Raw genomic sequence first — 17,811 nt, forward strand, 5'->3', positions numbered from 1 at the left:
GGGAGGGAGGGAGGGAGGGAGCGGAGGGAGTTGTCATGGCAACAGATGCTCCCGCAATCCCTTCATGGTCGCCTAGGAGTGACATCATCACTGGATTCGGAGGTGACCGGCTGCCATGAAGCTGATTCCTGACGCCAACAATAAGAAACATAATTATCCAGACAAAGTAGGAGTTAAAAGGACTAGGGAAGTGGGGTTTAAATCTCAGCTTTCTCCTCCTTTAGAACTAGAGCTAATGTTGGGAAAAGACTATTCTCAAATTCCCATAAATAACCAAGTCTACTTTTATTTTGTTTTGTTTGGAATAAAATTTTTCATGTGGATCAAATGCAAGGAGACTTTTATCATCTGCATTTTAGAAGCTTCCAAACCTTCTCCGAACAACCCTGACAATGTCTCTGTTTTCCGTGTTCCTTCCTTCATGGTTGTGTCTGTTCTCTTCACTACAGTACATATCTGCTACAGCTTACAGGACAAATCGAAAAGGAGGATGTGTCCCAGATGCCTTGGTGCTGTGCTCCCCTAGGATTCCAGTCTTGAGTTATTTGTTTTTGTTTCTTTACATGGGTGCATGGGTAACCACTTGGTCTTGTTTACAAGATTCTCAAATAACTTTTGTTAAGCACTACCATCATCATCATCATCCTCAACTATGTCACCAAGATTCATTCACATATCAGTCTCACAATGGCAGAGCTTTCAGTCTGTTATTTTACATTATGCTATCATCTAAAATAGAGCTGGGAGAACATTCAGGTAACTTACTGAAGAGATTAATTATTAGAAATATCGGGCGGGGGGGAACAGGTGCAAGTTTAATAAAATGTAGACATGTGGGGTCTGGAAAGATGGTCCAGGGGTTTAGTGCACTAGCTGCACTTCCTAGAGGACTCTGGTTCGATTCCCAGCACCCACATGGCAGCTCATAACTGTCTTTAACTCCAGTTCCAGGAAATCTGAAACCCTCACACAGATGTACATGCAGGTGAATACCAATACCCATACAATAAAAATAAATAAAACAATTTTAAAACTTAAATATTTTTAACAAACTTCAATAAAATTATTATCCTTAATAAATCTCTTCAGGCTCATGTTTTTCTTCCCTTGCTTTGTGAAGCTGTCAACAATGTTCACATTTTTTCTCTATCACATCCATGATCCTTGTAACAGCAGTGAGACATTCTAGTATGAAATTATATTGCACATTTCTTAAAGGAAATCACCATACCATTCCCCCTTCCTCCAAAATAATACATTAATAACACACTGCACAAAAAAAACATATTTAGAAACACTGGAGAAAAAAGTTACAAAATCATAAGCTTATTAAAGAGCTATATTTTGGATAAAGAAACAGTTCAATTTAGTCATAAGACTCAATGCAGATGAGTGAGGAAGCAACAAAGACTCATGGGAAGGTTAGAGAGTAAACAGATTCACGCACACATTGCACATCAGCTATGTGGGTGTCATCGCTGTGTGGGCTTCCTGAGTGCATGGCTTCCTGACAGTTATCCTCTTTGCTTCACCCATCCTCTCAGACTTGTACCTCACTCCTCTGTGGGCAGATGCTCTGCGTCGCTGGCTCATAGTAGGAAACGTGAGTGGGAAAGTGGTGTTGATCTAAAGAGGGACTGAGTTAAAAAACACCAAGTAGCTCATACATTTTGGGAGAGAAATGTAGCACTTTTTCAAAACCTGTCAAATATGGGGAAACTAGGGTTGGCACATAAAACACCCAGGAAAAAAATTGAATATTCGTTCAAATGAAAGAAGTCCATAACCCTGAATTTTAATCTTTTCCACTTAAATTTTACTTGAGGGCTCATTTTTAGTTTGTGGGGTTTTTTTTCCTAGACTGCTACAGCAATCAGAAAGTCATAAATATTGAGACTCAGTTGTCACTCTAAGGAACATTTTATGATCTTTTGAAGTATATTAAAATGAAAAACAATTCTGATATTTTGTGGGAGAGGCTCATCTACTTTGCGACTCTGCATTACTAAGTCATCAAAAATGATGAGAAACCGTCAAGATAATTGAAATGCAGAGACACATCTAGTCAGTAGATATTTTAATCTCCCTACCCTTGTCAGGAAATGGAGGGGAAGCTGGAAACGTGACCCCAAAGGCTTGTTTATGTACCTTACAAAGCTCAGTTAATCCGACGAAAATGTGTACTTTTCATTTATGGACCTATGTAAACTGATGATTTCAGCTACCTCCAAATACACAGATGTGCAGACGTACATACATACACACGCAGTCTGCTCACACACTCTCTCATGCATACACACACACACAGTCTCACTCACATACTCTCTCATGCATACAGACACACACACAGTCTCACTCACACACTCTCTCATTCATACACACACACACACATGCTCACACACACATGTACACACATGCACACACACACACAGGCTGAAGCCCTCTAGACAGCACACTAGTGTGTATTATAAAAACAGTTCAAATAATCTTATTTAGCACTTTCTCTTTAGCACTGTCCTCTGATAGGAGGACATGAGACACGCCAAGCATCTGTGAAACATATAATAACAAATGATTCTCCACATGTTCTTGGAACATGTGTCTAAGCATCAGAAGGAGGATCAGGGCGATTATAGTTCTGACCTTCAATCCTAGCAAATAAAAGACTTTTAAAAAGGTCATTAAGAATACCTAAGTTTAACTAATATATTCAGAAGCAGTGACCAGAGCTAACTTTGGGCCAAGTTCTCACTCAGTCTTCAGTGAACTGAGAAAAGTAGGAATCCTAAAGCTGGATTTGCTTAACCTGGCAATAGAGGTTGCATGGATTAAAATATGCTTTTCTCTCTTACTACGGGATTCAAGTAATCATTAATAATCTCATTGAGTAAAGGCAAAAAATAACCTCTTTGTTTTACTTCTACAAAATGCAAAAATCTGGGACATGGTGAAGAATTCCTATTCTTCGTAAAGGAATCAGAGCATCTGCTTGGCATTCAAAATCCTATTTATTTTTCTGAGTCAACTTAAGTCCTGATGTCAGCACACTTGAGTACAACCCTGGGAACTTCTGCCAGGAGTAAATGAGTCCCTGGAGAAAGGTTGTTCATCTCTACAGACAGTTGTTGTGAATAGAAAGATTCTAGTATTGTAGTGACAGTTAACGTGCTTAAGAATGGCAGTGACTATGGTTCAATACAGGACAATGAGCAGCAAAGGATGCTGGGAAATGCTTTGGCCTGCTAGATATGGCTGAGTGATAAATGAGTAGAAAGGTTCCAAGTCTGTCTTCTCTTTCTGACAAACACTTGGCTAAAGGAGGAGCAATTACTAGCACCTTGGGGACTGGGGATGGGACTCCCACTCTGATTTTCCTCTAATTGCCAGTCTATTCTGAGTTCCTTCAAAGACACTAGGTTTGAAAGGGGTACCTCTAACAGAAGTGACATGAGAACACCCCACAGCAAACCATTCCAACTAACTATAATATAATAGTAGCTGTGACAGCGTCTTGGTCCAAGGAAGTTTCACTAGAAGAATCCCCCAAAATGGGCAGCGCTATAGACTATGAAGTGGACAGTTCTGGAAGCATAAACAACTGTCCTCCTTCCTGCTAACAGGGGATAAGGCTGGAACTGACTGTGTGAGGGGAGCATGATCATGTGTCTGCAAATTCACATGACTGTGCATGGGTGTAGAGGCCAGCCATCAACCTCTAGTGCTGTTCCTTACAAGCCGTCTATATTTTGCCTCTTGAAACAATGTCTTCACAGAACCTGGAGACTGAGATTCAGAGATCCACCTGTCTCCACATCTCTAACACTGGGATCACAGACATGCACCACTATGCCTGGCTTTCTGTATGAATGCTGGGGATCAAACTCTGGTCCTCAGTCTTGCACGGCAGACAGTCTACCAATCGAGCTATCTCCCTAACAACAAGGCCAGAAACAAGCCCTATCCTAAATCTGTAAGAACACCTCCCCTCTGCCTATCGCATATCAGACAGAACTTCACACCGTAAAATTTCACCTTTGACGTGTCAGTAATTTATTTATGATTCCCAAATTTCATCTTGACTTTTACGACAACCGTTCGCAGATGTGAGAGAATTAGATTTTTACAGGTTTCAGGATAACAGCTAAAGTCAAAGAAGTGAAATCTGGTAAAGGTCAGGTTTCACAAAACATTCCATAGTTCTAAAAAAACAGAAACTCACAACAAAAGAGATAGATGTTAGATGGTAAATGAGTAGACCTTGGATCATGGACCAAAGTCTGTGTCCAAAACATGCCCTTAAACACCCTGCTTTTACAGAAGATTTGGAATAAAAGGCAGCTCCAGCCTTTATGGCAGAGGCACCAGCAAAACCAGGGAGCAGGAAGGAGCATGCACAAGGTGACATCAGGCTGTTTGAGACCTAAGACGCTGACCCATGAATGTCATGGAGAAAAACCCTGCCTCTTCTGGACCATGAGACCCTTCCTCTTCTTTTGGACTGTGAGGAGAAACTGATGGCTTCTAAACAGGAAGAGCCAGAGGCAAAGCACATAGAGTAAAATGGAAATATCAACCAACCAACCAGTATCAAAAGAAAGTGAACATAAAGAAAGCACAATTACAAATGCAAGAAACTTGCAAAGACGGTTTCTTAAAGGATTTGTATGGATTTGCTTATTCTGTGCGTAAAAAGATTAGGTTCAACAGACTATGTGAGAAGTTGCCCTCTTGGCATTTGAGAGAATATAGTATTGGCACAAAAACAGAGGGATGAGGAAGGGGAGAGAGGAGGCCGTGGACTGTTTGGTAAGTGGATTCTGAGTGATAGCCTGCACATGGGCTCTGGGAGCACCAGGTCTGGAGAAATCCATTTTGCTTAGCTTCTGCACTCCAGCAAGGATATATGCTGTTTCGTTTAATGTTTTCTTTCTAAAAGAAAAAAATACTGACTGTGTTAGGTACATTTCTAATCACTGGGGCTTTAAGCATAGAGCAAGTCAAACACGAGCTGTAATTTCTCTTACCTATGGCAGTTAGGTAGAGTGAAACAGTCTGTCTGTAAAAGTCACCAGAACACTGACCACTAGACTAAGAGAGAATCATCACTCAGTGTGGAACAAGATCTGAATTTAACATAGTTTTATTATTTGGAAACTCTTTTTATGTATGTTATCACTGGACCTATGATTTAATAGAAGAGACAATATATGACGTGTATAGTATCTAACATTGTCATACATACACACACACACACACACACACACATATATATATATATATATACATACATACATACACACACACATATGAGAGAGAGATACTTGATAGATTACAGGATTTGGGGGAAGGGTGCTTTGGAGGGTGTTGCTTTGGTTTGTTTGATTTTTGTTTTTTTGTTTTTGTTTTTAAGACAAGGTCTTAATATAGCCCAGGTTGGCCTGAAACTTACTATATAGTCAAAGATGACCTTGAATTGCTGATTCTCTGGCCTCTATCTCCTGGAGTGTTAGTTTAAAGGCTTGTAGCACCATCTTCAACCTAGCTCGCTGATTGTTTAGTGGCCCCATAAAACACTATATATAAACACATTATAGACATGTTTTATTTTAATAAGAGTCCTTTACATGAATAGCAAGATTCCTGAAAATCCCATAGAGTTGTTATACTCCATGGGCATGGAGAGTAAACTTAAGGTCTGAAAGAAAAAGGCTGTATGATTATCTCAGCTATGAAATGTCTTCTTAATATACTTACTTCCAAAGATGCCTTTCTCCCAAGACATCTCCCTGGCAATGCACACGCCTGCTAACTTTAGAGCATATTTCTAAAATACCCTTAGAATTCTTAAAGGTTCTTAAAATTGCTGGAGGTAGGGAAAGCTGTGCAGAGGAAGAAAGGATGAAGGAGTACTTTAGCGTAACAGCCAGACCACCCCAAGTCAATTGCTAGACACTTCTTTGTTGATTTTCATTATCAGTTATTCCTGTCTGATCTAGGTGAAAGACAGAACACAATATCTCACTTCTGCAGCCCTCTCTTTGTTTGTGTCTCGACCACTGTATCAGTTGGTAAAAGGTATTAACAAGCCCAAAATTACTTGTTTGATATCTGAAAATAAAATTGCCAACAGAACTGTACAGTCGGATGATGAATGAGAAGTCTCAGCTTCCACAGATTGACCTTCCTCCCCTAATGGCTGTGAATCAGTTTATTCTCATAAAGCTGCCTGGCAAAGGGGGCCATGGCATGACAGCCTTAGACAGCAGCACAGCCTCTGCTTCTTAATATTGTGCTCAAAGGTTTATTTGAACTATCGGGAAGTTCAGGGGCATGGTGGCCAATTGCAGGCTTTCTCCCAGAAAGCAGTAAATGATAGGTTCTTCCCCCAAGACTCGGCCTCGGTAAACAGCAAGCTCTGCAGTGTAGCAGCAATCCCTCTAAAGATAATAACCATCCCTAACTCTTCTCCCATTATAACAGAAAGGGCAATAAGGCTGTCCAGTACTGGTGGCGAGGACTAAACATGATTCACACACTGCAATCTTAGGCTTATAGCTCTTTCATTTTGACCACAATAAAAAAATAGAATAGTCTCCATTAAAATAATACCTTCTATTTAGATGGACTTATATTTTTTTTATTTAAGGATTTCCAGCATTTTCAATAAATGATGCTTCAATTGTTCTCCATGATATCTTCCTTTAAAATAAATTATAAATCCAATAATGATCCAATAAAGCATTAAGCTATGGTGCTATATACCATTGCATGCTATAATGGTAAATGTTCAGTCTGTATAATAGTCCTCATATGTATGTTCTCAGGCTGGCCATTTGGCACAGGATAACAACAGGTGAGCCATTTCCTGGAAATGCCACCTGTCCCACTGCCCACTTTCCTCACATGTCTGCCATGTTTTGTGTATGTTTGAGGCCACATGGCTTTTGTCATCCAGTTTGGAATGTCCGTTGCTGCCATTCTTGTTCAGCTCATAGTTGTATACAGGTTTTAAAGCAATGTGGAGGCAATGCATAAAATTTTCGTTTACACATATACCCTAAAAAGCAAAGGTAAAATAGTACAAAGTTAACATAAATAGTCCCCTGCCATTTCATGTCATAAAAAGGTGTAAATACATTATTTTAAAATTTCACCACTTCCTACAATCTCTCAAAACTATCCTTCAGTTTAGATTCTTCCTATTTATTTGAGCCTCATGTTTTCCCCCACAAATCCTATGTTCTTCCTCGCATTAAGCCATTTTGCTCAGCTTAATTGGTTCAAATAGTTCCCGGTGCTTTCCCAAGCTCAAATTCTGCTACAATGTGGACATCAACTAGAAAATGCTTCCTAGTATGCGAAGCAAAACGAGAAATATAGTCAGTCTTTAGGCTGTACGGACAATGTTCAGCATTTTGGAGCCTATCACTGATTGCCAACATTTTATTTTAGCTTTGATTATACTTGCTAGGATGTTTTGTTGAATAAAGGTAGTATTTAAGTTGTAGCTGTATATACTTATGTAATTCTTGGCTAATGTAGACAATGATTACTTTTGCTTTGTCATCCCTAATAAAATTAAAAGCATGCTTATGTTCTATTTCTAGCTGTTTTCTAGTCTGTGATGGTTACTCTTGCTCCAACTAGAGCATTTTGTCTCTTGGTGTTGTTATTTAGCATTTAAATAGCTTGCTTCCTTTAAAGCACTTAAAAAGCAAACTATGAGGTGAGCTGACTAGTAGGCGAGAGGGAGTTATAATTGTGTTTTTAGTCACTATCCCTGTTAGAAGTGAACATTTTCCTGCAATTTTGACTCTACTGGAGATCTGGAAAGAAGAAAGTTTTCTCAGACAAAATAGGTCCCTGCTGCTACAAAATTAAGCCATTGAAATTTAAGCAAATAAAGTATTTTGGTACAGCACAGTCTCAGTACACAGATATGCAACCTTCACAACTAGAACTGGCTGCTTTACAAATTTGGCTTCCAGGACTCCAATCCTTCATAAAGCCACCTGAGCACCTGGAAAGGGGGGGGGACCCATTTTGTGAAATTAGCCTCTTCCCATGAGGTGTGTGAACGCACAATGCCACCAAGCTTGAGGCTTCTACTTCTTCATTTCTATCTATGTCTCCTTGTTACCAACGATTTATTAATTCATGGCAAGAATTCCGTCTCCAAACTAAGTGAGTCTCCATTTCAGTGCCAGGGGAGGCAGAGCAGATACTTTACTCTTGGTAATCTACAAACTGAGAAGTGGTCAAACACTGGCTAGTATTTGTGTAGTATCTGGATGATTTTGATGGGTTAATTCTAAAAGAGTACTTCGGGGAAACAAAATTTCACAGGTAACCTAAACATCGGACAGACACTTAATTTGATCTAAGAAAACTTCAATGAGCACCTGGAAACACAGTAATTTTCTTCTGCCTGTTTTGAAGTTATGGGGAATCATATATGATTCTCTATAGGGCCCACTAATAACCAGGAACTGAATGCTGTAGCACATTTTAGGGTGGCTTCCCTTTGCTTGAGTATTTACTTGGATACTTTGGCCTTGTAGCAGTCTCTCTCTCTCTCTCTCTCTCTCTCTCTCTCTCTCTCTCTCTCTCTCCTTCCCTCCGAGCGCGCATGCGCGCACACACACACACACACACACACACACACACACACTTATATGGGTTTAATGTCTCAGAAGGTCAGAGAACAATGGCAGAGCAAAGGTGTGGTGTCAGGGACAACTGAGAGCTCACATCTTCATCACGAAGCAGGAAGCAGAGAGAGAAGACACTGAGAATAGAGTCCTGTGGAACTTTAAAGCCTCCAACAAGGCCACGCCTCCTAATTCCTCCCAAACAGTTCCACCAACAGGACCCATGGGATACCATCATTCAAACTTCTGATTCACTCCATCTAACTGATAGTTGAATGGAAGAAAAGGTAAGAGGAGGGCCAGGACTGGAAGCCATCCTAAATGTTGTGATCAATACTTAATCTTGTCAATCTGGTCAGATGAAGAGACTAAGACATTTTCTATTTGTGTGGATGTGTTTGTAAAAGTTTTCCAGGAATGAGTAGATTATGAAGGCTCTCACCTAATCAAGAGGTTTCTCTGGAGATTGATTCAACATATGAATACATTATATCGCGCTCTCTCTCTCTCTCTCTCTCTCTCTCTCTCTCTCTCTGTCTCTCTCTCTCTCTCTCACACACACACACACACACTCCCTCCTGTAAGGCATGGTGCCTGATCTCCTTCATATCTCTCTGTTGCCTGGGAAGCCACTAGAGAAGACAAACTCTGTATGTGTGTGTGTGTGTGTGTGTGTGTGTGTGTGTGTGTGTGTATGTGTGCACTCGCGTGCTCGCACGCGCGTGAGCACATGCAAAAAGCAATAATTGCCAAAGAAGAAGAGGCTATCAAGTTGAGAGTGAAGGAGACGTAGGAGGGTTTGAGGAAGGGTGTTTCACAGTATCAGAAGGAAGGAAAAGGAAAAAGAACAGTAACATCATTCTATTTCAGTGACATTTATGGACCACTACAGTCCGAGAAATAAGGTAGCTAAGAAAATGGCAATCTTTTCAATCGTCAAGGAGGATGGCTCAGCATCCAAGCCTGATAACCTGAGTTCAGTTCCTTGATCCCACATGGTGATTAAAGGGAGCCAAGTCCTGTATATCTCACACACTCACCCAAGTGCACACAAACAGAGACACATGCACATGCTCAGTAAGCAAGGAAAATAGAATTAAAATTTTTGATTATGTGGATCGTATATCTAATAAAGGATTAATATAAAAATATGAATAATTACTGCAACTCAACAATAAAAACAAAATTCTGACTAATCTGTGTAAGAATTCATTTATGAAAACAAAGGTCAACAGTGTCCTGACATGGGTGCCTACATATGTCCAGTTGATTTTCAACAAAATATAGAGGTAAAACTGTGGAAAAGGTAGACCTTTTTCAACAAATGATATTAGAACAATTGGAAATACATACCTAAAAAAAATAAAGTTAATCCATATTTTGTACCATATGCAAAAATCACCTCAAAATAAGTCACAAATCTATGTAAAAGGCAAAATTATATTTTCATGGAAAAGAAAACACAGACAAAAAATGTGTAGGTAAGCAGAAATTTCTTAGACATAGTACCACAGAAACTACCTCCAGGAAATCAATTGATAACTTGAGCTTCATTTAAATTGAGTCTTCTTACTCTGAAGGCACTGAGAATAAAAATACAAGACACGTGAGGATTCAGTCTCCTGCACATAAATGAATACATGAATTTTGTTTGGTTTGGTTTAGTCTTGTTTTGTCTTGTTTTTGTTTTGTTTTGTTTTGGGGGGGACAAAATTTCTCTCTCTAATCCTGGCTGTCCTGGAACTCCCTCTGTAGAGCAGGTTGGCCTTGAACTCACAGAAAACTGCTTGCCTCTGCTTCCTGAGTGCTGCAGTTAAAAGACTTGTTTCATCCCTACCTCCAAGCTACATGAATGTTTCTTAATAAGCAAAAGAATCAAACAGGTATTTTGCCAATGGAGATATTTAGAGACAAAAAAAAAGGATCCTTGAAAGTGCATAATGCCATTAGTGATCAGAAAAATACAGTGAGAGACTCAACGTTGTAATGGTAAGGATAAAAAAGACTGAAAATATGGTAGGGAAGTGTGGAAATCTTAGATTCATTGGTAACAATAACAACAAAATGCAGAGACAAAAGCAGGTGAGGACAGAGTTGTATTTACAGGTTTAGCCAGAATTTGGAAAGAAATTTTCCAGCTTCTTGAGTCCAATAGCACTGCCATAATTTATATGAAAGATCAGAGAAAAGTCTAGGAATGACTGTGAGAGAAGTTCTCAAGACTGCAGGATACTCTGTCTTTCCCAGGATGCAGGCATCTTGTGGTCCCAGGTTTCAGCTTGCTCTCATGCTCAGCACAATATTTCTAGGAGGATGTTTTTCTTTTTCATTTTCGTGTGTGTGTGTGTGTGTGTGTGCATGTGCGTGTGCATGTATGTGTGTGTGTGTGTGTGCATTTATGTGTTCATGGGTTGCATGCATAGATGCATGTAGGGAGTGGGCTGCACACATGTATGTGGAGGCCCAAGATTGAGGTTGAGAATTTTCCTCCAGAGTTCTTCCTCATCATCCATTGAGGCAGAGTCTCTCACTCAATCCCAGAACTCACCAGTTTGATGAAACTCTCTAACCAACTCGTCCCAACATTTTCAACCTCCCAGGCCGAAATTACAAGAGGCCCTAAAACCACCTGACATTTCCATGGGTTCTAGGGACTCAGTGCTTTAACCTCTGAGGGATCTCCCCAGCCTTTCCTGGAAATTTTTAATGTGTCTCTGAAGGCCATTTACTCTGTAGCAAGTCCCCACTTCCAGGTCTATTCCTCTGTCTTGATGGATGTAAGGTACCGCTGGATTGGTGTGAAGGTTTCTAAAGCACTCCAATGCCTGACAGAAATACCAGGAACAGAATGTATGAAGGAGCCCAAATCAGAGGACATTTAGCATGTGTCCATTAATTATGAATCAAACACCTTTCTGGGTGATTGGCTTTAGTTACTTTTGGATGGTCTGGCTGAAGTGACTCCTCTCTCTCTCTCTCTCTCTCTCTCTCTCTCTCTCTCTCTCTGTGTGTGTGTGTGTGTGTGTGTGTGTGAGAGAGAGAGAGAGAGAGAGAGAGAGAGAGAGAGAGAGAGAGAGAGAGAGAGAGAGAGAGAGAGAGAGAGAGAGAGAGAGAGAGAGAGAGAGAGAGAGAGAGAGACTGAGAGAAAGAGACTGAGAGTTTGAGTCGAGGTGTTCCTATGTCTTCTTCCAGTGTCCTTGAACTCTGATTCTCTGGTTTTCTGTGCTGTCCCATCCACAGTGATGCCGAGTACCGCCTTCTGCCCTCCTGTCTTTATAACATTTTCTCTGAAGATATGGCTGATGAACCAACCTGTAGCTTGGTCTTAACTGTTCCTCATTGCTGGGGAAAACATTCGGTAGTATGTTCACTATCTTATTAAGGATAATTTCACTAATAAATCTGTATTTACTAGTGTGCCAAGTTGTACATTTTAAATGAGTGGTTTCTTGGCATAAAATTATTCTTCAGTAATCTGTTTGTAAAGTTCAACGTACTAGAATCTTGTAATAGATGTAATTAAGTCATTCATGGAGGTTTTTTTTACTGTCCTATGTCAATTGCTGAGCTAAAATTTTCAAAATATCTAAAATATTCAGAAAAAAATACAATAGAAACATGGAATCAAAGAAAAGGCTAACCCTTATTCAAGACAACCAAAGCATGTAACCACCTGCAAACAGCTTAATGCAGCTTGGTGAAGGAAGAAGAAATTGCCTGTCAGAGAAGCCTCTTATGTGGGACTGGATTAACTTCCTTTCCCTGTGCTGATGGCTCCCCACCGACTTCAAAGAAGTTTTCAGGTTAGTCAAAAGTAAAGTGGGGTGACTAATTGTTGTGAGGCAGTGGCTGATTTAGAGAGATTCTTTTTTTATGAGCTGTACTCCTGATGACATTATCATCTTATCAATGATAAGAGGGATTTAGGGATGGGACGACTGAGCCACTAAAACCCTCTTAGGTATCAAAGAGGAGACAAAGAAATGCATTCAAGTCAAAGCGGGATTCCTGAATGCATAGGGTGCATGTAGGATGTAGGAATGACTGTGAACAAATAGCTTTGTCCCCAAAACTAGTGATATCCAGCAAAACCAATCTCCTTCAGAAACAGTCTCTCATATCCATATATATGAAGGAGGAGAACTCTTGTTATTCAACCTACTGTAATAAGATAGCTTAATATTGACACAAGTACAGCTTGTGAATTGGGGCCACACAAGTGCACATGTAATAATTGCAACAAGCACAGAGAAATAGAGGCATTGTACTAAGGTGAGATTTCCCCAAGTAAAACAAATGCATGGGACAGCTATGGCAACTGACTCGCAAATAATACACTGAGAAACTGAACAAGAGTTGTTTTTGTAGAATACTTGAACAGGAGAGCTGCTAGCACAATAATGATAATAATAATAATAAGCAGATAGACTTATGCAGTTCCATGAGCCAGCAGGACAAACGGAACTCGTTGTTTTCAAAAGTTGTGCAACAAAGAAGAGTTGGGGCTAGAAATCATTCTGATGAACTAGGATAGAAATGTGATTTATTGTTCTGGGCAAAATATCAATTCAAAGAACCAATAGGCATTAGAATTAAGGAAAGAAAGTATTGGATAGCTCGAAGAAAACTAACCTCTGAGTTCTAAGCACATCTAAATAGAGCCGAATGTGTTATATGTGTTAATAAGTATATGGGCAACACAGAGATTAATATCAGGTTGGACTAAAAAAAAAAATTTATGAGACACAAAGAATCACAGAAGGGTGCCGGAGAAACAGCACATCCATCAGGTCATGAAAGGTACATGGATAACAGCTTTGATTTCATTTCTCATTCGAGAACAGGAAGCTCTGCAGCTTTAAAAAAAAATTTAAATCCTTCCTTTGCTTTCTACACTCTGTGTGTGTGTATGTGTGTATGTGTGCCTCTCTTATCTCCAGTAACTATTAAATAACTTCTGTGCTGCATGTTTCCCCAGCACATGAAAGTCTCTTGGGTTCAAAATGAGTGGGCCTGAGCTCTCTCCAATCTACTTGACCAAACAGAACTTGGCAAAGGCAGGAGGCCTCACCTACTGCCTTCAGACTTTGGTTAGTATATTCCCTATACAGACCGTTGTAGCAGTACTGAGTCCTTGCCTTTAGCTACCAATTATGCAGGTTACTTCTTTAAGCTCTGTGGTTGCTTCCCTGCTTGCTTCACAGATAGAGGGCCAGCAGGGGTTCTCCTGTGGAAACCAGCAACGCAGGGGCTTGCCTGTCTTATTATATCTGCTGTGCATTACACAGACTTCTCAGCAGAGAGCTGCTTCCAACAACTCTGAAATAATTTCCACAGAGGCAAAACATTCTTCTGACAGATTTGGCAATCGCATCAGGATTATGAGATTCAGCACATACAGTTGATGAATTGCACATGGAGTGAGTACATACTGTAATCAGATTATGTATATCACCAAGTAGGGTTGCCAGACTTAGCAAATTAAAACTCGAGCTGCTCGGTGGCATTTGATTTTCAGATAAACAACAAATAGCTTTTTAGTCTAAGCACGCCCCCTACAATATTAATAACGGGAAGGTTAATTATACTTACAATTTTAAGTTACTCGTTTAATTGAAAGGAACATTTAACTATGCATAATGTATTTTACCCGGCAACTCCAACTGGGAGAAATAAGAAGAAAGTTTTAAGAAAGACTATGAGAAAAACAGGAGAGATGCTGAGGCTGGAGAGGAAGAGCTGGTGGAGAGAAAGGTGGAGAGCTGCGGCTTTGTCTTAAAAGGTGATAAATAGAAGAGTTCGTATAAGAAGAACGTTTCATACTGAAGAATAAAATTAAAGACCAGTGTAAAGGGTGTGTTGGGGAATGTCTTAAACACTGGACATCACTTAGAGAGCAAAGTCTTAGGTGTAGCTACACACCTGAAATGGAGACTTTGTTTAAGAAAATGGTCAGCGGAGGCCAATAATGAGAAAGCTGACTGACTATTCGTGGTAAGAAGAAGGAAATCATGACATAGCCCTACAGAGAGGACAGAAGGCGGTTTTGAGAAGGAGGACACCACGACACAAAGCTAACAGGTAAAAGGAGGATGTTCTGAAGGAGGAAGTTCTGGTCAGAGAAGACATTCTTGTCAAAACCCATGGATCTGGAAAGAATCTAGGGGGCCAACCACTGTAGCGTGTATCTCATAAGCTCTGAAAGCTGCATGAAAACCTTCACAAACATTCACACCCAGGTGAACTCTTGATGGAGAGTCTGAACGATAAGAGAAATGGCCTGTGATCCCCACTTAAGTGTCCATAGAGGTTAGTAAGCAAGAGAAGAGGAAGATATCAGTAGGAGAAAAAAGATCCCTAAATAGAAAAGTCAAGGTTGTGTATGTGCGACCTACCCCCAGGAATCCACAGAAATCTGGAGGCAGGCAAAAGCATGTAATGTAAGACCAAAGCACTTTTATTTCAGACTTTAAAAAAAAAAAAGCAGGAACTTCAGGTAACACCTGGCTCCAAGTGTGTAAGACCATGTGACCACGTCTCGGTTCTTAGAGTTCAGGCATAGACTTATTACAGGTCTAGAACTCTTGATCTACAAGGTTTCTGCTTTCTTTTTTCTTATTAGCTGTGTTTTAGACACCCGAGCACCATCATCAACATTCATTCTATCTCAGAGGCAGATGGGAACGTTCTGGCAAGGGCTCTTTGGCAAGAGACGTTATTGGAATGTCTCACTTTCATGGTTTTGCACATTTGCATAGCTATGAATGCCTAAGTGAGAAATCTGCCTTTGCACCTTCCCCATTACCGCCACATATTTGAACGTGTGTATTTGTGCTTCTGTATAAACACGCCAATGTACCCTAATGCATGTGAGTCTAAGTATTTCCTGGAACAGCGGAATCGCGCTACAATCTATAAAAAGGCCATGGAAACTCTTCTTGCAAGTGCTTGTGACATTTTTCAGCTGTGGTTCCAATATTTTTCCAAAAGCTAAGTACTGAGTTACGATTGCAGCTACAAATTAACACTGTGTATTATTATTGGAGTGACTTTACTTGGCCCGTCAATTCAAAGACTTGGCTGTTCCTTGATTCTTTAGACAACCAGTTTCCCTCTGTCTAAGATAAGGTTTCCATTGCTGTGAAGAGACACCATGACAATGGCAATGCTTATAAAAAAAAAATTTTTAATTGGGGCTGGCTCACAGTTTCAGAGGCTTAGACCATTACCATCACGGCGAGAAGTACGGTGATGTGCAAGCAGACACAGTGCTGGAGAAGGAGCTGAGAGTTCTACATCTTGATAAGCAGGCAGCCGAAGAAGATTGTATGCCACACTAGGTATAGCTTGAGCATCGCAGACCTCAATGCCCTCCCCCACAGTGACATATTTCCTCCAACAAAGCCACACCTACTCCAAGGCCACACCTCCCAATAGTACCATTCTCTCTGAGCCAAGAATTCAAGCACACGAGTGTGTGAGGTCATACCTATTCAAATCACCACATCCTCTAGCAAGAAAATCACAGTTCAAGCCTACCTCACTTTCTATTAGACTCAGTCATATGTTAAGGTTCTTGATCCATCCACAGCTGAATTTTGTTTTGTGTGATAAATATGGGTCTAATTGCATTTTTCTAAATGCAGCCTTCCAGTTATCCTGCACAATTTGTTGAAGATGCTGTCTATTCTCCAGTGTGTATTCTTGGATTCTCTGTTTAAAACAAAATCTTTAATCTAATTCAATTGGTCAACATCTCTATTTTGAATGTTAATACCATGTTGTTTTCATTAGTATAATTCTGTAATACAACTTAAAATATTAGGTGGCGATACTTCCAACATTTCTTTTATTATTCAGGATTGGTTTAAGGATGGGGTTTTGTTGCTACTGTTGTTTTCAGTGATGGTAGTGGTGGGGTGGTGATGGTGGTGGTGGTGGTTGTAGTAGTGGTGTGTGTGTGTGTGTGTGTGTGTGTGTGTTTTCCATGTGAAGTTGACAGCTGTTTTTTTTTCTATTTCTGTAAATAATTGTGTTGGAGTTTTGATGGAAATTGCATTGAATCTGTACATTGCTTTTGGTAGGACAGCCATTTTCACTATATTAATCCTGAGCATGGGAGATCTTTCCAACTTCTGATGTCTTCAATTTCTTTTTTCAATATCTTAAAGTTTTTATTGTAAAATGTCTTTCACTTACTTGGTTAGTGTTATCCTAAGATACATTTTTGAGGCTATTCTGAACATTACTGTTTCCCTGAAATCTTTCTCAGTATGTTTGTTATTTTTATATAGAAAGACTACTTGTTTAAAAAAAAAAGACCACTTGTTTTATTTATTAATTTTGTATCCTGCTACTTCACTAAAAGTGTTTTATCAACTGTAGAAGTTTCCTGGTAGTATTAGGATAACAGTGGCCTCATAAAAAGAATAAATAAATGTTTGTTCAGTTTCAATTTTGAAGAATAATTTGAGGAGTAATATCATAAATTCTTCTTTGAAGATCCAACAGAATTTTCCACTGGTTCTGTCTGCACCAGGACTTCTTGTTGTTGGGAGATTTTTGACCACTGACTTTATTTCAATAGGTGTTATGATCTGGTTGAATTGTTTATTTTATCTTGATTTAACTTTGCTTTCTATCAAAATTTTATTTATTTCTTTTCTATTTTCCAATTTGGTAGAGTATAGATTTTTAAAATATGCTTTGTCAATGATACACCAAATGCATTGGATTATAAGGGCTCTGTTTTATAGATAGATAGATAGATAGATAGATAGATAGATAGATAGATAGATCTATGTGTGATATACATATATACATATATGTATATAATACATATATACATATATACATATACATAAATATACATACATAATACCTATATACATATACATACATATATACAGGACTTGGAGAGGGATAAAGTCTAGACTGTGGAAATAGATTAAAAAATAAAAACAAAAGAAGAGAACTTAAACAAACACACACACGTCTGTGCGTGCACACACACGCACACACACACACCACACAAGGACATTATGTATTTTGAAAGCAAATAAATGGAACTAGAAAATATCATACTGAGTGAGGTAATACTGACTCAAAAGGGCATGCATGATGTGTACTTGCTGATAAGTGAATATTAGCCATAAAGTAC

The 17,811-nt window shown here is 39.5% G+C and overlaps 1 protein-coding gene across 2 annotated transcripts in view; it reads left to right on the forward strand.

Moving 5' to 3' along the window:
- The window catches only part of Galntl6 (polypeptide N-acetylgalactosaminyltransferase like 6), a 984,872-nt gene that overhangs the window by 907,589 nt on the left and 59,472 nt on the right, over positions 1-17,811 (forward strand). The window lies entirely within an intron of this gene.

Source organism: Grammomys surdaster, unplaced genomic scaffold (genome assembly GCF_004785775.1).
Source record: "Grammomys surdaster isolate TR1022 unplaced genomic scaffold, NIH_TR_1.0 126182, whole genome shotgun sequence".
In the NCBI taxonomy this organism is placed as follows: Eukaryota; Metazoa; Chordata; class Mammalia; order Rodentia; family Muridae; genus Grammomys; species Grammomys surdaster.